General features: G+C 39.0%; 1 protein-coding gene and 1 long non-coding RNA gene across 7 annotated transcripts in view; one reads left to right on the plus strand and one right to left on the minus strand.

The window, feature by feature from the left end:
* MYLIP (myosin regulatory light chain interacting protein) overlaps window positions 1-24512 on the plus strand; it is a 100669-nt gene extending 76157 nt beyond the window's left edge. For all 6 annotated transcript variants that reach the window (XM_082415216.1, XM_082415219.1, XM_082415218.1 and 3 more), the window contains 3 exons: window positions 6434-8336; window positions 17701-17827; window positions 23810-24512. The gene's annotated coding sequence lies outside the window, so the exon portion shown is untranslated. The remainder of the gene's footprint in view (window positions 1-6433; window positions 8337-17700; window positions 17828-23809) is intronic.
* Window positions 1-26090, minus strand: part of LOC309638869 — a 344192-nt gene that overhangs the window by 67993 nt on the left and 250109 nt on the right. The gene's annotated exons all lie outside the window — the stretch shown is intronic.

A 26090-nucleotide genomic window follows, 5' to 3' on the forward strand; every position in this document is an offset into this window, starting at 1 on the left:
CAAGAGGATATAACATGTAAAGTTTCCCCTTACTTGGTCCATAGAATTTTTTAATATCCTTTTATGGGCCTAGTGTTCCACAGAAGGTATCTTAGTAAACACTGATGTGATGGACTGAGCCGCAGATGAGAAGTCCTCAGAACTTGATCCTTGTTCTGACTCTGATAAATTGGGTTATCTTAATGTCATCTTTCTGGCCTTCCTTGCCACCCAGCAAAAAGGAATAGGAACAGGTCAGCAGTTTTTTGGGATTTTTTTTTCGATGTTTTTATTCATTGAAACTTTGTGCAAATGACTTTTTTTTTTCTGAAGCTCAACATATAAAGTAGATCAAGGCAGATTAGAAGGTAGTTGAAGGAAGATTAGAATCCTAGAGCTCTTCCCACTGGGCTTTTTTTCTCCCTCTCATTCCACCCCACCAGCCAAGGCTCTAAAGAGTCTCCAAGGATAACAGTTAGGAAATTCTGAGTGAGTGGGTGTCTAATGTTTCTTATATGTTGGGGGGAGGGGATCGCTGCTTACGCAGTGCAAAATTCAGAGAAGTTTCTGAACTTTCAGCAGTTGAGAAGGTGTTTCTCAGCAACACCTCAAAAAGTCAAGATGCTCCTCTTGGTGCGAGTAGGACTCTGGAAATGAGCTGTTAGAAATGGACTGAGCACTGAAGTTCTGGAGCGAACACTCAAGACATGGGTCAAGTTTAGAATCAGAATAGGAATACAGCTTCTGGTTACCATGACAATACTTGTGCTGGCAATTGTGCCTGTGGTCTCACTCCAGGCAATTTAAGGATCTCAAATTCCAGCAGTGCATATAAGCGAAAAAACCTTGCAGTACAACGGCATGTTTCTCCTATCAATATCACCTTTGAGAGGAAAAATGGTGCCCCTGAGTGCTGTTTGGGGCTGTGAGAGTCGACCACTCCAAGGTTTGCCTCTCAAGCCGAGATGCATGGAAAGCTCAATTTCTCACTCTCCTCGGAGATTCCTCACTGTCCTGCCTTCAGGAATGACTAAAACAGTTTAATGAAGCCTTATGTAAAGTGTCATGTAATTGTATTTAAAATTGATATTGCCTTTCGCTCCTATTTCTGGGGTTTTGTAGGTCTATATCTGGGGTGTTTGGGAGTCATATGCCCACAGGAGGTGCAATGGACTTCCACAGCACCCAATCCAATCCTCATCCACAGCAACATGCTTAGGAATTGACCCAGCTCCAGACATCTAAGTTAATTCCAGCAAACCCATTTCTTATATTCAAGTCTGGGATGGGTACAGGGTCCAGAGTTGGCAAGTGATCCAATTTGGCTTTATCAGACCACAGGGAAGGCCCTTTACACCACGATGACAAAGAGCCTCCTTTTCCCCCAGTGGATGTGAATTATGAAGCTTGAGCCCCAAATACTGCTGACAGCCCTCCTCCCACAAAAGGGGCCCAGCTAGAGGGCGAAACTAATGCTGGAACAGCATTAAGGACAGGGGGAGTAACAAGGTCCTTGTTTACATTTTTGAACGGCTGAAGTCAGCAATAACTAAGCCCACACAAGCACCTCTGAACTTCCTATTAAGTAAGGTAAGAGATTTCCTTGTTGCTGAAACTATTGGAAACATCGTTATTTGTCAGATGGTGCCAAAGGCATCCTCACAGTTAAAAGTAGCAAAAGCTAGAGTGGAGTTTTTTGGTAAATTACTCTTCCTATGAAATACTCTTGATAATTAGGTGAAGGAACCGTATCCATAACCATTCTATGTGCCATCACATAGAATTATAAGAATTTTAAATTTTTGTCCATCTATTCTAATTTACATTTCCCTGATTATTAGGGAGACTTAAATTCCTTTCTGTATGTGTATTAGCCAATTGGATGTCCCCTTCAGTGAACTGCTTAATTATATCCTTTGCCTATTTTTCGACTGGATAGTTTATCTTTTTCATATTGATTTTTTTAAAGTTATAAATACATTATTTATATAATTCTTGTTATTTACTTGTATTCACTGGAAATACCTTCTCCCATTCTGTTTGTTTTGATCTTTGCTCTTGGTCTTTTACTGTGTAGAAATTTTAATTTTAATATACCTGAACTTATTTTTTCTCTATTTGTGCTTTTCTGATACATTGCTTAAAAAATTATTTCATACTTATAGAACATAAAGATGTTCTCTTATTTTTTTAATAAAAATAAAATTTTCCTTATTTACCATTAGATATTTACTGCACCAGGGATCTATTTTATATTTAACGTTGGATGGGGCCCCGAGTGTTTTTTCTGTATGGATTGCCCATTTTTCCAGAACCATTTATTGAATAGGCAATCTTTTTCCTCACTGATATGTAATGTTAACCCTGGCAAATACCATTTTCCACATAGGATCACCTTGGTTTCTAGGTCTCTAGTCTGTTTTATTGGACTATTTGTATATACCTATACCTGTATTACACAGTCATCATTAAATAGCCATATACTAAACATCTGTATCTTGGTCCCTTACTTTTCTATATGTATTTCAGTATCAGTTTGTCAAAACCATCCTGTTGGGATTTTGGTTGATATAGAGACTAATTTTAAGAGAATAGCTTTAAGACATTTAGCCTTATCATCCATGACATGGTATAATTATTTCTCCATTATTAAAGTTTTACATACTTTGGTGAGGAGATAAAACCCTTCAATAATCTATAACACTTTATCACGTATTCTAAAAGATAAAACAATCAAGTAACAAAAATACGCTTAATGTTTTACTCCCTTGAAGAGATCATCAATATCAAAGTCTCCTTCATTATGTTGAACAAATACTCTCACTCTCTTTTTACAATGTATTTTTAAAAAATCTCTTTTCAAATGTAGTAGCTGTAAGATCTGAGGTATGTTAGTCCCTGGCACTGGCCTCATTTCTTCCTGGATGCAGATCTTTGGTAAAAGACAAACCTATATTTAAAATTTTGAATTCATGGGATGTTTTTCTCCATAGTTCCTTCAATAATGTTTTCTAATTTTTCTCCAAAACAGAATTTCTCATCTTTTATTGAGTTTGTTCCTTGCTTTCTGTTGCTGATATGGAAGATTTCCTATTTTCTATTATATTTTTAAGTTAGATACTGCTGGAGTATAGTAACATTCAATTTGTAGGATAATTTTATATTAAAATTGTAGATATATACACACAGTTTTCTTGAAAAAAAAGTTGAACCTGCCAACATTGCTGGTGGGAATGTAAAGTGGTATAGACGCTTTGGCAAATAGTCTGGCAGTTCCTCAGTATTAAACACAGAGTTACCATATGACCCAGTAAGTCCACTCCTAGGTATATAGTCAGGAAAAATGAAAACAAATGTGCACACAAGAGCTAGTATGAGAATATCCATAGTGATATTATTAAAAGTACCCAGAAAAGTAGAAACAGCCCAAATGTTCCTCAACTAATGAATGGATAAAATGTGGTATATCCATATGATGGAATATTATTCAGCAAAGAAAAGGAATGAAGTACTGATACAGGACACAATACGTTTGAACCTTGAAAACACTATGCTAAGTGAAAGAAGCCATTCACAAACAATGACATATTATATGTTTCCATTTATATGAAATGTCCAGAATAGGCAAATCCATAGAAACAGAATGGGCTGGGGGTGAGAGGCAGGAATGGGGAATGACTGCTATTGGGTATGGGATTTCTTTTGGGAGCGATGAAATATTTTCCACTGATTGTTGTGATGGATGCACAACCCTGTGAATATACTAAATATAACTGAATTGTACATTTCAGTGGGTGAACTGTATGGTGTGTGAATATCTCAAAGCTTTTTTATGCAATTTTTAAATTAATTTTTATTGGAGTATAGTTGCTTTACAATGTTGTGTTAGTTTCTGATGTACAGCAAAGTGAATCAGCTATATGTATACATATATCCCCTCTTTTTTTTTTTTTAATTAATTAATTTATTTATTTATTTTTGGCTGTGTTGGGTCTTCGTTTCTGTGCAAGGGCTTTCTCTAGTTGCGGCAAGTGGGGGCCACTCTTCATCACGGTGCGCGGGCCTCTCACTGTCGCGGCCTCTCTTGTTGCGGAGCACAAGCTCCAGACGCGCAGGCTCAGCAGTTGTGGCTCACGGGCCTAGTTGCTCCGGGGCATGTGGGATCTTCCCAGACCAGGGCTCAAACCCGTGTCCCCTGCATTGGCAGGCAGACTCTCAACCACTGCGCCACCAGAGAAGCCCTATCCCCTCTTTTTTAGACTTCCTTCCCATTTAGGTCACCACAGAGCACTGAGTAGAGTTCCCTGTGCTATACAATAGGTTCTCGTTAGTTATCGATTTTATACATAGTAGTGTATATATGTCAATCTCAATCTCAATCTCCCAATTCATCCTATCCCCCCTTCCCCCCTTGGTATCCATAAGTTTGTTCTCTACATCTGTGTCTCTATTTCTCTTTGCAAATAAGTTCATCTGTACCATTTTTCTAGATTCCACATGTAAGCAATATTATATGATATTTGTTTTTCTCTTTCTGACTTATTTCACTCTGTATGACAGTCTCTAGGTCTATCCATATCTATGCAAATGGCACTATTTTGTTCCTTTTTATGGCTGAGTAATATTCCATTGTACATATGTGCCACATCTTCTTTATCCATTCATCTGTTGATGGACACTTAGGTTGCTTCCATGTACTGGCTATTGTAAATAGAGCTGCAATGAACATTGTGGTACATGACTCTTTTTGAATTATGGTTTTCTCAGGGTATATGCCCAGTAGTGGGATTGCTGGGTCATACGGTAGTTCTAATTTTAGTTTTTTAAGGAACCTCCATACTGTTCTCCATAGTGGCTGTACCAATTTACATTCTCACCAACTGTGTAGGAGGGTTCCCTTTTCTCCACACCCTCTCCAGCATTTATTGTTTGTAGACTTTCTGATGATGGCCATTCTGATAGTTGTGAGGTGATACCTCATTGTAGTTTTGATTTGCATTTCTCTATTAATTAGTGATGTTGAGCATCTTTTCATGTGTTTGTTGGCCATCTGTATGCCTTCTTTGGAGAAAAGTCTATTTAGATCTTCCCCCCATTTTTCGATTGGGTTATTTGTGTTTTTGATATTGAGCTGCACGAGCTGTTTGTATATTTTGGAGATTAATCCCTTGTTTGTTGCTTTGTTTGCAAATATTTTCTCCCATTCTGAAGGTTGTATAAAGTGCTTTTTTTTTTTTTTTAAGTTTAACCTGAAGAGTCTAGAGATAACTTCCATTTACAAGAAGTATGAGGGGATAAAGGAACATATTAAATGATACCAGGAAGTAAACATGTAAATCCAGAATAGAAAATATTCTACAAGACAACTGACCCAGTTTCTTCAGGAAAGGAAAAGGGAGGGTAGAGTACTGTGGTTTGTAGGAGACTCAGGAGACAAAACAATCAAATGTGTTGTGTGACCTTGCTTGAATCCTGATTAGGCCAAAGCAAGTGTAAAAAGAATTTTTTGAGATTATTGGGCAACTGTGGTTATGGACATGGAATTGGGTGATACAAAAAAAGTTATTGTAAATTTTGTTGTGATTGATAATGACATTGAGGTCTTTAAGGAAATATCTATATTTTTAGAGAGCTATATTGAAGTGTACAGGGTGTTAGGCTCTCTGGGATTTGTTTTGAAAATATTTTAGTAAATAAAGAAAGGGAGGAAAGAAACAGATAAACAAAAGGACAAAAAATTTTAATTTTTATTGTTGAATCTGAGTGATGGATATTCTATTCTTTCTCGTATATGATTGAAAATTTCTCCTAAAAAAGATAGGAGGAGGAAGGAGAAGATAAATTATTTGTATAAATTTGACATTTTATGTATTGAAGACATTTTTTAAAACAAGTTTTTCAGTACTTTTAATTTAATATATTTCTGAAGAGTTATTTAAGTACTTGAGGCAGTTTTGTTTGTTAATTCTAACAATGTACTTAGAAAGAAATCACAATATATTTATAAATATTGGACTATTGGAGTGGTATACTCTATAGGAAAGGTGTTTTAAGTTTGTAGAAGAAAACAAGTATTACAAAGTTCTCTAAAAAAGTTATTAGAAAAATCAGTTAGACATACAAATAAAATGATAGCATTTCTAAAGTACACTAGAATTTTAAAATCATGTTAATAATTGAATATTAATTCTTAAGGAACAAATAAACATAAATCATTATTTCTGCATACAAAAGCCATCCGTGAGGACACTAAAAATTCACATCACTGGTACAGTTTAAAGAATAACAATAAGATAAACAACAGTGCACCCATCCTCCCTCAGATTTATATATTGCTGAATTGAATCTTCATAATTTTATTACTTTGGATGTATCGTTATATGTGTGAAATGTACAAAGGCCAAAAGAACAGTGGCTTAACCATGATAGGAATGTATTTTCTCTCTCCTAACAGTTTAAGCATTCCAGGTGGATCCAGAGCCTTCATGGTGTCGGGAACCAGAGTCCATCTCATCCTACCATCCTCAATTCATGGCTTCCATCCCACACTCTCAGATGGTGTATCCAGGTCTCATCATCACCTCCACATTCCAGCCAGCAAAATGAAGAATGAAATACACTCCTTTTGTTTAAATGGTATCACATGCTGGTAAAAAAACATCACTTCCCCTCACATCCTCTCCTTCTTTCCTTTCTTCTACTAACTTCAGGTTTACTCTGTTACTGTGTTCCTAGCCTCTAGAGTTAAATCTTATTTCTTTTCAGTCCTCCTTGGTTTTTAGTTAGTATATTTGTGTCTACCACTTAAATTGCATCCTCAGTCCTTAATATGCAGTAATTTCACTTTTTGTAAACTCCCAATATTTAAAAATTTTCAATGATAATTTTTGTTTAAATTAATATTTTTTATTTCTAAAATTTTAATTGATTCTTTTTTAAATTAATTTATTATTTATTTATTATTTATTTTTGGCTGTGTTGGGTCTTCGTTTCTGTGCGAGGGCTTTCTCTAGTTGCGGCAAGCGGGGTCCCCTCTTCATCGCAATGCGTGGGCCTCTCACTATCGCGGCCTCTCTCGTTGCGGAGCACAGGCTCCAGACGCGCAGGCTTAGTAGTTGTGGCTCACGGGCCTAGTTGCTCCGCGGCATGTGGGATATTCCCAGACCAGGGCTCGAACCTGTGTCCCCTGCATTAGCAGGCAGATTCTCAACCACTGCGCCACCAGGGAGGCCCCCTTGATTCTTTTTTATATCTTCCTGTTTTATTTATGCTTGGCTGATTTTTAGAAATATAATCTCCTGTTCTACTTCATGGATATAATTTCCTTATCTTGCTGAGTATTCCAGGCATAATTATTTTTAGGTCTTTTTCAGAATGTCCTTTACAAGTTTATCCAGAATCAATTTATTTCCTGATTGTTAATTTTGGAAGCTGTTTTTGTCATCATTCTGTTTTTTGTTTGTTTGCTTAGTGTTATATTCCTTGATATGTTTTGGAATTGGGATTTGTAGGATAATCTTGTCTTTGACTTTTTTCCCAAATCATTCTTTCTATTCTGACCCCTCCCTGTCTACAGGATTTGCAATTGCCTCTGTCATTACAGTTGCCTCTATTCATTACAAAGTCTGAATGGACCTCTCTGGCCCTTTGATGATAACAGTGAAATCACAGATATAATGGAAGCTTGCCTCAGTTTCTGATTAAGAGGCTGTGTCTATGTCCATCTACCTCCCCAGATATGCAGTATTTTATACATGGTTCCATCAAGCAGCATTTTTCAATATATTTTTTTCTTGAGTCAGAGACTCCAGCAGTGAACCTATCCCAGCCTCTCAATTTACGGGAATCACTGTTAGCACTATTCATTTTCCAGGAGCTGAATCTTTTTGCTACTCTTTATGCTTGCATTGCTGCAGTGTAGTGGCCAATTACTTTACTTCCTGCTTATTGTTTTGTGTTTTTGTTCTGCCATTGGTCTATGGAGACATGTACCCCATGGAGATGTTTGGACCACAAGGATGTCTTACTATGTAGGCAGACATTTTTGTGTTTACTAAAATCTGTTTCTTCTATTTTCACAGCACAAAACTAGCCTACATTTATAACCTCCTTTGCAATTTGGTATGGCCATATGACTAAGTTATGGCTAAGGAATGTGGGCAGAAGTGATACATGACATTTCTAGACCTGTCTCGAAAAAAACCTCTGCCACATCATGTCCCATGCTCTCTGTTTCTCTTAGTCATTGGCTGGAAGTGAGGTACTCTTCAGAGATGGAAGAATTATAGAATTGAAGGAGCATGGGTCCCTGAGTCACTGCATGGAAGGCAGCCCCTGGACATCTGATTGAACTTTATGTGAGTGAGAAATAAACTCTTATTGTATTTTACCCCTGAGATTTCAGAGATTGTTAACAGTAGCTAACAGTAATGATGCACAATGTCTTTCTAATTTTGTTTTTATATTTACATATCCTTTACTGTTTGCCTATTTTATATATTATTGCTATGTGTTTGGGGGCGAAGGGAGGTCTCAGGGAATAAATCTATAAGGCTATTTTGGCCAGATTTCTGACCAGACGTTCTGAATAATCTCCACATAGCATTTTCTATTCCTGATCAAGACAATATCAGTTGCATAGAAATGTGAAATAATGCTGTCATTGAAAACTCATAACAATGTTTCTGTGAATTTTATCTCTACCACTACAACAACACACTGTACTTAGAGCAAAGCATAACTCTTAGGAGCTCTTGATTTATTTGTTGCTATTTGAGGAAGCATCCAGTAACAGACTCCTCAACACAAACCCATCAGTTTCAAACTGCTTGGTTAGACATGTTTTTGCCAAACCCCTTAAATATAGGTTAATGCTAGACCAGTGGCTAGCTCTGCGGTACAGTTTGCCTAAAGACAGTCGGCACTCCCGATGCATCTTCAATCAACTTGTAGTTAACCAAGCCATCCCATAGCAGGAGAGAGCTGCCTTCTTCCTTCTTTTATTAGGAATAGGAACGAAGGTCTGAGTCATCTCCAACACTCAGGGCAGGTTTTCCCTTGTGGCTTGACCATATGCCTGCTCTTCCTTTGACACACAGTGGATTCTCAAGAGCATACTAAATATGTCGCCTGAGATTTCTGTTTTGAGATGACAGCAGAAGTACATGCCTCCGCCTGTCAAGTCGGATTCTGTCACAGGGCATCTCCTGCTGGGGTCTTTTGAATTCAGACTTTCTCCTCCCAGCTGTCCTCTCACATGCTTGCTTCAAGTTATTGTCAGCATCATTGCATTGCTTCCGAAAAGCAATTTTGCAGATCATTTTACTCTGGGGTCCTCCCTTCCCTGGGTGCTGCTGAGATTAAGACAGAATAAACTCCCATGTAGTGTTACCACAAGAGGTTTCCCATAATCTTCTCTTTGCATTTTTTCTATGAGTTTACTTATTTTCATTTTTTGCACCTCTGTTTCCTTTGAGTTCCCCCACTGCATTCCTTTCCTAATTTTTTGGCAATCCTTCATTTCTTTATGTTGATTATAAAGAAAAAGTTTCTAAATCCTCCTTAAAGCTCATCTCCCATGGATGCAGCTGTAGAACCGCAGTTTTGCTTCAGGAGACTCTAACCAGAGTAGAATAGCTTTAAGGAATCCGTGTTTTTGTGTTCATGTGGACTTTTCTGGGAAGAAAATCCATAAATTTTATTAGAATCTCAAAGTTAACTGGGACTAAAGAAGTTTAAGGACTATTATTCTTGTCAAACTAGTTTTTTCCTGCAACATCCTAGCAGTGAGGGGTGGAGAAAGCTTTTAGGATCGCTTTTTCTAGTTTATAACACACCTTGTCTTTGGTGGGAGCTTCTGTCAACCTCACCAGTAAAAATAATAGATATTTGAACCCAAAGCCCTGAATGTTCTTAAACTTGATAACAACAGGAAAAAAATCAAGAGCAAGGTTAAAGACTTAAGACTGAAATATAATTCCTGTTCTGTTTCAATTGCAATAAAAACTTTCATTTTGAATTAAGTGGTGAGATTAGAGGAAAGGACAAGAGTGACGGAGCAGGGAAGAACTCTTTGAAAAGCTCTATGTGAATTATTTAAAAATCCTAATTACAAATTTAAAGTATAATTGCAATCATTTTATTAAATGTATCATATAAATTAAAAAATATAAATGGTCACTAATAAAGGAAAGTGAGAGAGGTTAATGAAGAGGTTACAATTCAAAGTAATGACATTAATCAGTTCTTAGCCTTCAGTATATTAACATAAAAGAGTTAGTTCCTTCTAAGAAATCTTTATTAAAGGAAGGTATTTTTTAAGTCATATGATTCTTCTGCCATTAATTTTATGAAAGGTCATCCCACTTGCCTTCCCAATGGTTAATGCAACTTCTCCTGTGGAAATGAATATCTTCATTATCCATTTCCATGACTTTCTTGGGGTTTGGCTTCACCAGATGTCCTCACAGATCTGTACTTTTGCTTCTGGCCTCTGGGCATTTGCTACTGACCCCCCTCAAGTCATCGTTACCAAGTGTCTGAGCATTTGGTGTCTAGGAGCCTGATGGCGCTTGAATCCTTCTGATGACACATAAGCAGCTGTAGACCAAGTGTAGTCAGAGCCCAAATGTTTCTTCAGGGTCCATTGCCTTGCTTGACGCTCTGCAGTCAACATTCCTTACTGTGAGCCCAGCTGGCTGCTCTCTCTCCTCATCTTCACTTCATGAGCATTGCCTTCCAGAGCTTTCCCCAGCAAATCTGCTACGGAGTCCCAACAGCAGTAGGGGCTCAAGACACCACATACAGAGAGCAGAGAAAGAAATCCCCCCAACAAGCCCCAGATTCTTTTTTTTTTTTTTTTAATTTATATTTACTTTTGACTGTGTTGGGCCTTCGTTTCTGTGCGAGGGCTTTCTCTAGTTGCAGTGAGCGGGGGCCACTCTTCATCGCGGTGCGCAGGCCTCTCTTGTTGCAGAGCACAAACTCCAGATGCACAGGCTCAGTAGTTGTGGCTCACGGGCCTAGTTGCTCCGCGGCATGTGGGATCTTCCCAGACCAGGGCTCGAACCCATGTCCCCTGCATTGGCAGGCAGATTCTCAACCACTGCGCCACCAGGGAAGCCCCAGATTCTGTTTTAATGACACAGTTTGCTCCCTTTTCGTGATCAAATCCTTTATAGGAATTGTTCATATACGGTAAAAATATTTTTAGTCTCTTTTCATTCTTTCTACTATTTGGCATCAGCCGAGTAACAGCATCCCCAAAAGTCAGGAAACCCATAAAAAGGAGGAGAGGCCCAAGGCCAGTGAATCCATGAAATGGATAATCAGCCCCTGAATAATCAGGATCTGACTGTACAGTAAACAACCTCCTCCCCGCTTTCTGGGAGCCAAAGGCAAAGCACAGCCAAAAACTCTCTGGAGGAGATCCGAGAGATTTCCTTCTGCACACACCCTGCCCCCAACCCTACCGTGCAGTCAGGACCATAAACAATTCCCCTTCAGCTCAGACATATCTTTCTACACATGAGTAAATTTTCTGGACTTGAACATGAATGCAGCTGACTGGCTTAGAGTTTGCATAAGCACTGCTTTGTGTCTCTCTGAGTTTTCCCCAGTACACAGATTTTTACATCTGCTGGCAAAGCCAGGCAGTGGCACTCAGAGGGGCATTTGAAACCACATTTTTTGGCTCATTAAATCTATTCTACCGATGTTGCTCCCCATGTCATTCAACCTATTTTCAAGCCGTTTTCTCAATGGGGCACTTCAAGGAGGTTGGGCATGGATTTTGCTAAAAACTGGATTGTGTCCATAAGCCTCATCAAAGCCAGTTTATTCTCGGGCTCTGGCAACCTTTGAATAGCTCTTCCACCTTTGCAGGGCTGCCCCACAAAGCCTGCTCTGCACAGTTTGCCCGCAAACCAAGACGTTTATTTCATCTTGTTGCTGAAGTCACGGGGGCCGTGATGTTACCTCCAGTGAGGGAGAAGGGTCTGTTTCCACCTCACAGCAAACAGCCGCCCCAAGTATGTACAGTCTCAGAAGTCTCTTTGGATACCTTCCAGAGCCCAGCCAATCAGGGAAGTGCTAGAAGCACAGAATGCTTGAAAACATTAGAAAAACATGCCTGACTTGGAGCTTTCCTCATTAATTAGGATGGCCTACAGAATTTGTTGACTCCAAGTCTGAGAAGAAAAGAGCTTACTTGGTTAGTAGCCTGAAAAAGCAGTGATTTTCTTTTCTGTTTCGACCTGCAGTGGGCAGTGCGGATGGCAGGCAGGAGCCGGGAGGTTTGTCCAGGTCATGGCTGCAGTTCTGTCTGCGTGAGCCCCAATCTCTTCCTCTGCGAGCTCCTCCATTTCCCTCTCTGGCTGCAGCCCTAAGGGTGTTAGCCCTCACAGAAAGGGTTCTACATCCAAAGCTGTTCCTCTTCTCTTTCTTTCCTGTTGTCCCAACTCCCTACCTGGGAACACTGTAGTAAACTGAGCAAGCACATGCCTGATTAGTGCCAGAGACTTGTTTTGCTCTATTGAAATATACCCTGGGGAGCATGTATCTCTCGATTTGGGGGTAGGTTGAATATTAAGCATTAGCTGCCTGGCTGAAGGAGCTGGAGCACCTCTGTGATGTCGTCCTTCTGTGATGACTGATAACAGAAATTCAGCTCCTTAGACAGCTGAGATACAAAAGGCCTTAGCCAGGGCAATTAGGCAAGAATGAAATAAAGGAATCCAGGTTAGAGAGGAAGAAGTTAAACTATATTTTCAGATGACTTAATCTTGGTTATAGAAAATCCTGAGGAATCCACTAAAGAACCGTTAGGATTAATAAATGAGTTCATCAAGGTTATGCAGAAATCAATTGTATTTCTATGCAGGAGCAGTGAGCAAACCAAAAATGAAATTAAGAACAAATTTCACTTATAATAGCATTAAAGTAATAAAATACTTAGGAATAAATTTAACCCCCCAAAAACGTTAGAGCCACTACACTCTGAAAACTACACACATTGTTGAAACAAATTAAATAAGACCTAAAAATGTGGAAAGATACCGCAGGTTCAGGGATCAAAAGCTTTAGTATTATTAAGATGGCCATACTACCCAAATTGATCTATATATTCAGTGCAATCTCTATCAAAATCCCAACTGACTTCTTTTCAGAAATTCACAAGCTAACCCCAAATTCATATTGAAATTGAATTTGAAGGGATCCAGAACAACCAAAATAATCTTGAAAAAAAGAACCAAGTTGGAGGAGTCATACTTCCCAACTTCAACACATTACAAAGCTACAGTAATCAAAACAGTGTGGTACTGGCATAAGGACAGACATATAGATCAATAAAATAGATTTGACAGTCCAGAAATAAACTCTCACATTTAGAGTCAATTGCCTTTCAACCAAGATGCCAAGACCTTTCAATGGGGAAAGAATAGTCTTTCAACATATGGTGCTGGGACAATGGATAGACATGCAAAAATAAATTTAAAACAAGAATTTGGACCCTATCAAACACCATATACAAATCAGAATGGATCAAAACCTATGCAATAGCTAAAACTAAAACTCTTAGAGGAAAACATAGGTGTAAATTTTTGTGACCTTGGGGTAGGCAGTGGTTTCTTGGATATGATACTAAAAGCATAAGCAAATAAAGAAGAGATAAACTGGGCATAATTAAATTTTGAAACTTTTGTGTTCCAGAGGATATCATCAAGAAAGTGAAAACAAACCCACAGAATGAGAGAAAATTTTTTATAAATCGTATATATGATAAGGGACTCATATCTATAATATATAAAGAACTATTGCAACTCAACAACAAAAAGACAACCCATTTAAAAAATGGACAAAATATCTGAATAGACATTTCTTCAAAGAAGATATGTAAATGGCCAACAAGCAGATGATGCTCTACATAATTTGCAATCAGGAAATGCAAATCAAAACTATAGTTAGATACCAATTAACACCCACTAAGATGGCTGTAATTTAAAAAAAAACAGAAAATAACAAGTGTTGGCAAGAATGTAGAGAAAATTGGAACCTCATATATTACTGGTTGGAACATAAAATAGTACGACTGCTTTGAGAAACTGTTAGTTCCTCAAATGGTTAAACAGAGTTATCATATGACCCAGCAGCTCCACTCCCACATATACCCCCAAGAGAAATGAAAATGAAAATGTATGTCCACATAAACATTTATACACTAATATTCAAAGCAACATTGTTCATAATAGTTAAAAGTGAAAACAACCCAAATGCCCATTGGTAGATGTATTAGTAAATGTTCTAAAGAGAACAGAACCAATGGGATATATATATATTGTTCTGGATATATATATATATATATATATATATATATATATATATACACACACACACACACACATAAATATATATATATGATGAAATTTATTATAGGAATTTGTTCACATGGTTATGGAGGCCAAAAAGTCCTACAGTCTGCCATCTGAAGACTGGAGAACGAGGAAAGCTGATAGTTAATTCTGCCTGGGGCCAAAGGCCTGAGAACAAGGGGCCCACTGGCATAAGTCCCAGAGTCTGAAGGCTTGAGAACCAGGAGCTCTGATGTCCAAGGGCAGGAGAGAATGTATATCTTAGTTCAAGAAGAGAGAGACATAAAATGTGTCCTTCCTTTGCCTTTTTGTTCTATTTGGCCCTTCAATGGATTCGATGAGACCTGCCCACACTGGTGTGGATGAGTCTTCTTTACTCAGTGGCAGCCAGGTCATATTTGAATATTCTTATTTTCCTCGATGCCTCGAAAATCCTCCTGGTTTGTAGAGAGAGTGGTCTCATTTTTAGCTTATAAAAGCCAAAGTTGACATTTTCTGTTGTTGTGTTTTGTTTTCAAGGCTCAGACTAGCAAGCAACAAAGGCTTGAGGGACCTCACTTCCTGTCTGGCTCCCCAGCTCCCTGGAGACTTGAATCTCAAATAAATGTTTCTGTCAGGAGGCTGAGCTCCCAGCTGTGTAAATTGGTCACAGATGTAATTGCATTTGCCCTCTGCCCTGGAGGAACACAGGCCTGTGGTTGGGGGTTTAGACGTCTCAGAATGAAAGACATTACTCCTGACTCTGATTAATAGCCGTGAAGCCCAAAATCAGCTGCCACAGACAGACCAAAGTGTGGCCAGATGTACAGGGCTGTTGCTAACCAGGCTCCAGGCCTGCACAGCCAGTTACCCAAACGGGATCATTTCATTGGCCAGTCGGGCACAGTCAAGACCCAAGCTTTTCCATTGGCTCCTCTTACTTCCAAACATGACTCCAACCACACCCTTCACCCCCTCCCTCCCTAATGCCCACAGGACCTCTGCCAACAGCTCCAATCCTCATTTTCTTGAATAGTAGGCAACGGCAGCCCCAGCACATCAACACTGCCCGTGATATAACTGCTAGAATCCGAAGAAAATAAACAGAGAAATATGCTGCTGACCCCCATCCAGTACCTTGAGATCCTAACACAGGGTTGACTTAACCAAACAGCATTTCAGTGGTGCCTGGCATAGAAATTGAAGCCTATAGACCAGACCTCAGCAGGGGGTGATGAGGCTGAGTTAGACCAACTCTTTGGGCATTTGAAACCCTGGATATAGGACATACGAGGCTGTCCAGGACGGAGAGTCAGAGCCAGTATGTACTTTGCTGGGATGGAAAGGGTGAAAAACACTGCCTGACAATCCCTGAAAATACTGTGAAAGGACCTTACATCGTGGCAATTCCTCCAGCTAGCTTTCTAAAGATCACCAACCAGGCAGCTGGGTCTTTTGTTCAGGAGCTGCTGGGTAGCAGATCTCCAGGAGACTGAAGATGCATTGAATGAACTTTTAAACAATGTTTATGGAACGTTCCTATTTCTGGGGTTTTCGCTCTCATTAGAGAACTGGCCGATAAATATGTGCTCCAAGTACTGGGACAGAATTGGACTTTCTTGCACCACCTACTGTGACGAGTCGTGGCTAGGGGTGCAGGCTCTAGGTGCAGGCTCTGCCTGGCTTTGAATTCACGCTCTACCATCTATTAAACTTGTGACTTGGACAGTCAATCTCCTCCTCAATTTCCTCATTTGTAAAATGGGAATAATAAAAGGCCATACTTTATAGAGTTGCTAGGAGACTACATAAAATAATTCATGTAACATGCTTTGGAGAGAACCCGGCATATGAGAAAGAGAGAGGGGGTGGTGGAGGGAGAGAGAAAGGAGGAGGGGAGGAGGGGCAGGGCCAGGGATCATCATGTGATTCTTAGCATGCAATTCTGAGTTCAAAGAACTGAGTGATTTGCAAGAACAAAAGTATACCAATTCTCATCCAACGATTTATATGAGCTAGTTGTTCAGTGTTTACACTTAGTTATAAAAGCAAGAATAGGAATCGAATTAATGTTTAATTGTGTCTGAGAGCTCTAGAAGTAATATTCATTCATAGATATATGAACTCAATGGAGGAAACACATCTCATTAATAGATGAATTTCCAATAAAAGTTTACTTTTTACATGTAGTTATCCTTTTCAAAGTATACGAAATATATAGGTTGTTTTGATCAATTGTGTAGGAATAATAAATTAATAATAACTCAATCCAGATTAATGTTTAACACTTTAACCTTTAGTCACAGGAATTTTTTAAAAACTAATTTTATTCTTTTTGTTGAAGAAAAATATGATAAGGTGATCAGTAAATGACTCTGAAGTATAAAATGTATTATTACAACAGGATATAATTCTGTGGGGAAGTGGAATTGAGATACAAGTTCAAGGAGAAAAAGGAGAAATTTAAAATTTATGTTCATTAAAAAAAGAACTTGTATTTTTTATTTTATTTTTTTATTTTATTTTATTTTTTTAAGAACTTGTATTTTTTAAACGGTGATGATTAAATGAGTAATGTTCACAGTTTTATTTTAAAATTTCAATATTTGCCATACCTCAAACCAGACATTTAATCTTTTGCAATAACTTAAAACTTATAATAAAACCTTTTAGGTGACAGTCTTAAAAATACAAGGAATTGGGGACTTCCCTGGTGGCACAGTGGTTAAGACTCCACACTCCCAATGCAGGGGGCCTGGGTTTGATCCCTGGTCAGGGAACTAGATCCCACATGCATGCCACAGCTAAGGAGCCAGCGAGCTGCAACTAACGAGCCTGCCAGCCACAACTAAGACCTGGCACAACCAAATAAACAAATGAATTAATTAAATAAATATTAAAAAAATGCAAGGAATTGGATAGCATTACTATTACTATTGTATAGTATTGCTATTGTATAGCATTACTATTACTATCAAAATTACTATGGTATATGTGAAAAATGTTTGAAGATGACCTAGTCTATGTGTGTGTGTACATGTAATTATTCCCTTGAGACAACGTTTTACCTTCCTTAAGTCCATGGAAATACAGAAGTCAAGTATATGTTCTAGATCTTTTTTTTTCTATGGCAGGGATCCCCAGTCTTTTCCTGGTGTTATGGACTGAATTGTGTCCCCCCCCAAATGCATATGTTGAAACCCTAAGCCCCAATGTGATAGTATTTGGAGATAGGGCTTTTAAGGAGGCAGTTAAGTTTAAATGAGGTCATAAAGATGAGATCCTAACCTGATTGGACTGATGTCTTATAAGAAGAGGAAGAGATACCAGAGATCTCTCTCCTCTCTCTCTCTCTCTCCCTGCACACTCACAGAAGAAAGGCCATGTGAGGACATGGCAAGAAGGTGGCCATCTGCAAGACAGAAAGAGACCTCACGAAAAACCAACCCTGACAGCACCTTGATCTGGGACATTCAGCCTCCAGAATTGTGAGAAAATAGGTATCTGTTGTTTAAGCCACTCAGTTTATAGTGTTTGGTTTTAGCAGCCCTAGCAGACTGTTACACCTGGTGATGATCCTTTAAATGATCACTTGGAAAGAAATATTGATAATGAAAGCTGCTGTCAGTTACAGCGGAGGCAGGGTTATGAACTAGGCTGCAAGACCAAGATTATCTGGCAGCTGGTGATCAGGCTGCTGGCAAATATATGATGACTTCCGAATGGTGAAATTTCCTTAATGATGCAGTAAGAGAAGACTCACTGCGGGCAGGATCACTGGGGAGTATTTCATAGAGGACATGAGGTGGGCAATGAAAAATGGGAGGTTCTAGGGGTGGCATTTAGGATGGAAAGATAGTATGACCAATGGCTCCGAGGAGAAGAGGCCATGACTGTGCCAACCGTGAGTAGACCTGAGGCAAACTTTACCCACAGAGGAGTGATGGGCTCTGTCCCTACCCTGAGATTCACCAGCACAGTTACATGGAAGGGGTCCCCAGTTGCTTTGTGCATGAACGCACTTTGCTCCCCAGTTTGATTTAAACTCTATTAGGCTAAGGACTCCTTGACTGACTTCTTCCGCCTGCTGGGACCTTCTGCTCTTCTGCATTTCCATCTTGGTATGGAGGGATCACACCCTCCCAGGACTTTCATTATCACCTCTACACACTCTCCTTTATTTCTGTATCCTTCAGGACATCACATGGCTGCCCACTCCCTCAAACTCCACCCTGCACACTCTTCATTCATCAACTCCCTCAGTACCTTCATGGACCTCATACAACCTGTGAATATCCTAAAAACCATTGAATTGTACACTTTAAAATGGTGATTTTTATGGTATATGAATTATATCTCAATTTTTAAAGTTAGACTACTATATTGAAAAAAATCATCCCTATAAAAATACAACTAAGAAACAGGTTGAAGTACAGAATAATTATTGTTCTGCTAAGATTAAATGTTGGTGTTCGATAATCAGTATAAAATTTTATATTTGTTTTAATTTTTTTTTAAACCCATTGGTAAATAATTGAACAAAGATAGTGGAAGCATGGGAGAAATGAATAGAGTGAAGGGCATTTCTGTAGGAATGAGTTTGGGTAAAGAGAAGAAAGGAGGGAGGCAATGAGAGACTGGTGGGAGATCTATCTGGGAGGAGAATAAATGCTGGCTGAATGAATAGAGTTTCACATTTTTTGTATTAGGGTAAACAGGAAATTAACAGCAATCACTTGCATTAACATTTGAACAAGGTTTAACACTGCTGTACATGCCAATGGAGCCGGTTTCAGACTAAACCATCTTGTATGGGACGTGAGCTTGCAAATGGAAAGATGAAGCATTCTGAAAACATATGCTGGTGTCAGTTTTTACAGGCAGTGTTTGAATTTGCATTTTAATGTTATGAGAAATGTCTTTAGTGAATAAAGCCTGTGCTTCTGGGTGAAGGATATTTTACCCTCTACCAGGGGTTCTCAGCTCTTTGACTCTCCACCTCATTTGGGAGTTCCTGGACCTTCCACATTCTAAAGCGGGGTTCCTCCCAAAGCAATCACCATCTCATAAAATGTACAATGGGCTGGGCTTTTTATTGAAGGAAACAGCGATACCATCTCAAGAACTTTGCTTTGTTTCTCTCCATCCAAGCAGAAAGCATGTGGTGGTGAGTAGGTACAATATAAAGTTGGAACTAGAAAACATGTTTATGGCATAATGATTACAAGGCCCCAGTAAACACGAAAAAAAAGCAAATGAGGATTTAATATATCATGAATAACATAATTTACTGAGCTTAAAAGATCTTGAGAGAACATTATAGACCAACGTTCTCATTTAAAATATGGGAAAACTGAACTCCTCTTCTGGGAAGATGGAGAAGTACTTTTCACTATCCCTTCTGCTAACGCGACTGAAACCCCTGGATGTTATATATAAGACAAAGGTAAGAAAACTCTGAAAGGTGGAGTAAAGAAGGCAGACTAGCAAGGGAATCTCAGGACCAAAGGACCAATCCTACACAATCTCTTCCAGAAAAGAGAAGAGGAAAGATCACTTCCCAATTCATGGTTATGAAAGAAGTCTTACCCTGATAACAAAAGCAAAGACAGTACCAAAAGCTACAAAAAGCTACAGCTAACATTATACCTAATGTTGAAAGACTGATTTCTCCCTAAGACTGGCAACAAGAGAAGGATCTCTGATTTTATTACTTATATTCAACATAGCACTGAGTTAAAAATACAAAATTAAAAATACAGTACTGCCTATAATCAGTCAAAAAAATGGAAATACCTTTTCAACAAATGGTGCTGGAGCAATTGGACATCCATGGACAAACAAATTGAACCTTGACCTAAGTCTCACACCTTATACAAAAATTAACTCAAAATGGATCGTGGACTTAAATGTAAAACATCAAACTATAAAACTTATAGATAAACAGCATCAGAGAAAGTCTTCAGGATCTAGGGCTAGGCAGTGTGTTAGACTTGACACCAAAAGCATGATTCATATGAGAAAGAAATTAATAAATTGAACTTCATCAAAATTAAAAACTTTTGTCAGTGAAAGACCCTGTTAAGGGGATGAAAAGGCAAGCTAGAGACTGGGAGAAAATATTTGCAAACCACATCTTTGACAAGGAGTTATATCTAAACGATATAAAGAACTCTACAGTTTCAATGGTTAAAAAAAATCAGGGCTTCCCACTGGTGGCGAAGTGGTTTAGAATCTGCCTGCCAATGCAGGGAACATGGGTTAGAGCCCTGGTCCGGGAAGATCCCACATGCGGCGGAGCAACTAAGGCCGTGCACCACAACTACTGAGGCTGCACTCTAGAGCCCACGAACCACAACTACTGAAGCCCGCGCGTCTACAGCCCGTGCTCCGTGACAACAGAAGCCACGGCAATGAGAAGCCCGCCCACCGCAATGAAGAGTAGCCCCCACTCGCCGCAACTAGACAAAGCCCGCTCGCAGTAGCGAAGACCCAACGCAGCCAAAAATAAATAAATAAATGGCCCTTTAAAAAAAGAAATCAACCCAATTAGAAGACTAATCCAAAATTCATAGACAGACATTTCACTGAAGAAGACATACAGATGGCAAATAAGCACATGAATATATGTTCGACATCATTAGGGAAACGCAAAGTAAAACCACTGGGAGATCACTACACACCCAACAGAATAAAGTAAAAGACAGTGACTCCAGGAAATGCTGCCGAGGATGCAGAGAAACTAGATCACTCATCGATTGCTGGTGGGAATGTAAAATGGTACTCTGGAAAACAGTTGGGCAGCTTCTTAAAAAACTAAACACAGGTCTACCATATGACCCAGCAACTGCACTCCTGGATATTTATCCAGAGAAAGGAAAATGTGTATTTATGCAAAACCCTCTACACAAATGTTTTTAGTAGTTTTATTTAAACATCTCATAAAAGAAATTTTAAAGGTTGATAGGATCCTAATAGTCATTGAGCATTCAACATTAACTGTCTAATAGAAGGGTAGACCAGATGACCATTAAGTTCTACTTCAAATCTGAAATATTGATTTTATGCAAAAACCCTCTGCTAGGTTTACGAGAGAATACAAAAAACAGGTGTCCCTGACTTCCAAAACTCTCACCTGTAAGGCCAGTACAGACAGGGTTGGAGATAGGGAGACCACTGCAACTGAAGCAGTCTATGGGAATGGGGATACAGATCAGGTGCATTGAGAGGAGGTAAGCTGAAAATTAGCCATAATGCCCAAGGTCACAGATGATACATGGAATTTTTGTCAAGGGGAATGTAAGTTGAGACTCTAAGTGAATAGATTGTTCCTGGAGTCAAGGAGGTCAGGGATGAGGTCTGTGTTCTGGAAACGGGAAGGGATGGAGACAATGTATTGAGACAGGCGGTCAGAGTGGTGAGGCTGGGTTGTTCAAGATCACGCACCACCATAAGGAGGTGTATCTCTTTTATGCAGTGCTCTGTGGTCATTCTCCAAAATTTCCAACTCCCAGTTCTTTGTTTTCGTTGTGTTACGTGTTTGTTCAAGTTTCTCAGTAAGTATGTGTATGGTGACAACTCTCCACTCACTGTCCTTTCAAATATTAGTCATTTCTGTCTAAAAGAAGGAATCATAACCCACCTCTACTTCTGATGCTTGCTTAGTTAGCCCCAGCCTCAGATGATCTCTAGACTATTGGGGGAGGGGGTAGGAGAACAGTGCTGACCTTAAACCCTTTTAAATTTACTGCCCTTCTTTTCTTCCCTGTAGTATTCAATAGACCTATTTAACCCAAGTTCTTTGGGATATATATATAATCCCAGTGTTTGTCTGCCCTTCCTCCTCAGCAGGATCTGAATTTATCTGATGACTGCCAGCCATACGTCTGTGTCAGATGGGGCTTACCCTTTAGTCTGCCCTATTTGTCTGGTAAATCACAGTATTATTCCGTGTGCTTTCCTACTAAGGCAGACAATCAAAGCATAGGCAGCATCTCTTCTGAGTTTTTTTCTAATCCCTACCTTTAAAATTCTGCCCACCACTGGAGTGTAACACCTTTATCAATTTCCTCTTAATTAACTAGACTCTCTTGCAACTATCCCCATCATCAACCAATATTTGTTAAGAATCGCAGAGTGTCATTGTTGGACAGGGAGAGCATTTCATTAGAGCAACTATGAAACGTTACTAATGTGTAGACACAACAGCAGATACACATGTTTGCAATCTCGGGCGTCTGAAAAACTGTAGATTCGAAAGCAAGTGTCAAAGTGCCCTCTAGTGGTGCATACAGCACACTGACCGTCAGTGTCCTTTCTCCAGAGCAAAGGGAACACAGGTTGCAAAGATACAGGACTACTGGAAACCTGGCGTTTTGAATCCTATTTTCAGTTTCTTCCAGAAACCCTGAGATTCAGACAGGATGTGACACATGAAGCTTTAAGTTATTAAAAAGAGGCTTCCGGCATCCAAGACCAGGAAGATATAATGAATATGGAGAGGCTGTAGAAAACACTACATTGTATGCTAAGGATAAGCGTCCTCGGCCTTTCTTACCAGTCTGCTCGGAAAAATTGAGTTCTGCTTAGCAGTTTTTCAGCCAGGAGTGACACTATTTGATTGGCTAATGATTTATTGATTTATTACACGTTGACCTAGAGGGAGCGTCTCCACTAGGCCACGTCTTCAGTTTGATGACAAGAGAACAAGTTGGGCACATCTCCAGGAGAGGGACCCCAATCCGCTGCCACTGATCTACCACAGAGCCCAGAGGCTTTGTGTGCAGGTGTCCTTAGCTACACCAGTAATGGACATGGAGATGTGTGCACATCAATTTTTATCAATCTGTCATGTTTTAGAGGAATTTTCTATATCCTTTGTAAAATGGGAAGTTGCTTTGGCTATCGAGTTAATTTCCTCTCTTAATTAAATGAATTATCCCCCAAGAATCTAAGGCTTTGGTGATCTCTGAGAATGCTTTCAGATGTGAAATAGAATTATCCTAAGTCTTCTCAAAGCTCAGCTTATTATATGTTGGGCCTTAAATTAGGCTTAATTATACCAGAATTTTACTATATGAGATATTACTTAAGATGGGTAGCTCACCACCTGAAACGTGGAATTCTTTCTATCATATGGCAGAGTGGTGTGTGGTTGAGGTGTATATATTCAGCTTCTACATGAAGCTGTCAGTCAGAGATGGGGCAGATGCCCCCAATTAATTTCAACATTAATATAAATGTACTAAAATAATACAGTCACTCAAACATACTAGGTGCCACAAAAGAAAATAGAAGTGGTCTTGCATTTGATCAGAAACAGAGAAAACAATGCACCGACAAAAAAAGTTAAAAAGGGGGAGTTTGTTTCACTCCTAAAGAGAAAGTTAGTAAATATGCATATTTGTAAATCTTTGCATTTTTCAAGGAAGACTTCTTAGGACTCAGGATTTTCATTTGATGTTGTTTTTATTTTTAAAAAGAGGTTGAAAGAAGGCAGAGAGATCAAAAAGAGGAGCTGGAAAAGAGGAACTGTTTCCAAGACAGCAAGGGCGGATGAAATGTGATGGCTTTGAAGGAGACAGCATTTGACTAATGCAAAGAACGAGGTGAGAGGAAACAAGAGACGATCCTTGGCTAAATTGAGAATAAGCAACACGTGACTCAAGTCTGAAGCTTCTCTATTTAAAGCTCCAAACTCCCCTCCGGCAGCCCCCAGCGCCCAACCCCCCTCCCAGCTCGGAGGCCCGCCAGGCTTCCATGTCTTTTCTCCCTCCGGAGAAATTTCAGAAAACCAGAGACACACTGAAACTCTTGACTTCTCGCGGAGGCTGTGGAATTTCAACATGAGGTAACATCTCGTGTAAACCCACCTAACATGATTCAAAATCGAGTAACGGCCTGTCCAGGGCCCCTAGTAAGTCCGTTTCAGACATCCAAGGACTGGAAAGTTACTGAAGACAGAAAGTTACAGATTCTCAGAAAAACCACATCCTATAGAAGCACAGCCAGCTTGGATACAGCTGTGGACCAAAACAGATATGAACCCACCCCCTCTTTCCTGCAGCTTGCCCTTTGAAGCCCAATAAAAGATTCAAAGGCCCACCCTTCGGTGCCAAAGCCACTCCATGCGTCTGGCCCCTTTCCTCTCTTGGAAAGTGAATAAAAACTCTTTTTCTCCTCTTGCGAATGTTTCTGTGAATTCTTTCACACTCTGCGTTGGCTCACCTAACATCTCATGCTAGACTTTCTCCAAGGGGGGCAAACACTTCTCCTCAGGAGCCGGGGTGGCAGGAGCCTGAGGTTGGGGAAGAGTGAAATGTATGTGAAAGTCTATGTTTAGTCATTTTTTTTAATTTTAATTTTAATTAAAAAAATTTTTTTATTGAAATATAGTTGATTTACAATGTTGTATTAGTTTAAGGTATACAGCAAAATGATTCAGTTATGTATATATATGTATACTTTTTTATATTCTCTTCCAATATAGGAAATTACAAGATATTGAGTATAGTTCCCTGTGCTATACAGTAGGTCCTTGTTGGTTATCTATTATATATGTAGTAGTGTGTATATTTTAATCCCAAACTCCTAACTTATCCCTCCCCTACTATGTTTGTGAGTTTGTTTGTTTGTTTGTTTTCTATGTTTGTGAGTCTATTTCTGTTTTGTAAGTAAGTTCATTTGTATCATTTTTTTTAGATTCCACATATAAGTGATATCATATGGTATTTGCCTTTCTCTGTCTGACTGACTTCCCTTAGTATGGTAATCTCTAGGTCTATCCGTGTTGCTGCAAAGGGCATTATTTCATTCTTTTTTATGGCTGAGTAGTATTCCATTGTATATATACACCACATCTTCTTCATCCATTCCTCTTTTGATGGACAGTTAGGTTGTGATATATGTTTAGTCTTTAACATGAACACACATTTTGACATTACTCATTAATTCATCTGAGTTCATTTTTACATAAAATAATATTAACAATAACATCACAGCTACCATTTATTAAATTATATGTTCCAAGCACAGTGATAAAGACTATATATACATTATCTTACTTAATCCTCTCATTAAACCTCTTAAAACGAGTATCAATATTATCTGCATGTTTACATGAGCAAACAGGCTCAGAATGGAGGCAAAACTTGCCCAGGAATGGCTGACAAGTGGTAATGCTGGGTTTCAAACCGAGGTGTGTCCTGTCAGCAGAATGACCTTGAAAACTGGAACTCTTCAATCAGATAAAGCCATGAGAGAAATCCAAAATTCAATTCGCTACCACTGTAATATCTGTAAGAGTGGCATGATCTCAAGAGGCAAGAAGTTTATAAAAAACTTTTCAGAATTCCATCAAGTTCAAAGATTTTAAAAGTTGGCCAGAAAGGAGATCATACGTTAGGCAACAAAACAAGTTGAAAAAGTCATATGAAAAGGTCTCACTTGCCAAAGCTGACACGATTTAAGCCTCAAAAAGAGATTAATGACTGTGCCCTCTGATATACATTAAATCTGGAAAGCCATGGGGTCCATAGTGAGATGCAAAAAGTGAGAATTAACAGGTTTTTTTTTAATCTGTAAAAGCAGGTGAATAGAATGCATTTTTATTGAGCCTTGTTACTGCTGTTGTTGGCTCATTTATTAAATCAATGAAGAATACAGAATGTAGAAAATTAAAAATTGAAAAGCACTGACTGACTGAGAGTATCAGTTGACCAGCTTCATAAGTAATAACCTTCAGTCACTGAAAATCATCTAAAA

Source organism: Balaenoptera physalus, assembly GCF_965194825.1.
Source record: "Balaenoptera physalus genome assembly, chromosome: 11".
In the NCBI taxonomy this organism is placed as follows: domain Eukaryota; kingdom Metazoa; phylum Chordata; class Mammalia; order Artiodactyla; family Balaenopteridae; genus Balaenoptera; species Balaenoptera physalus.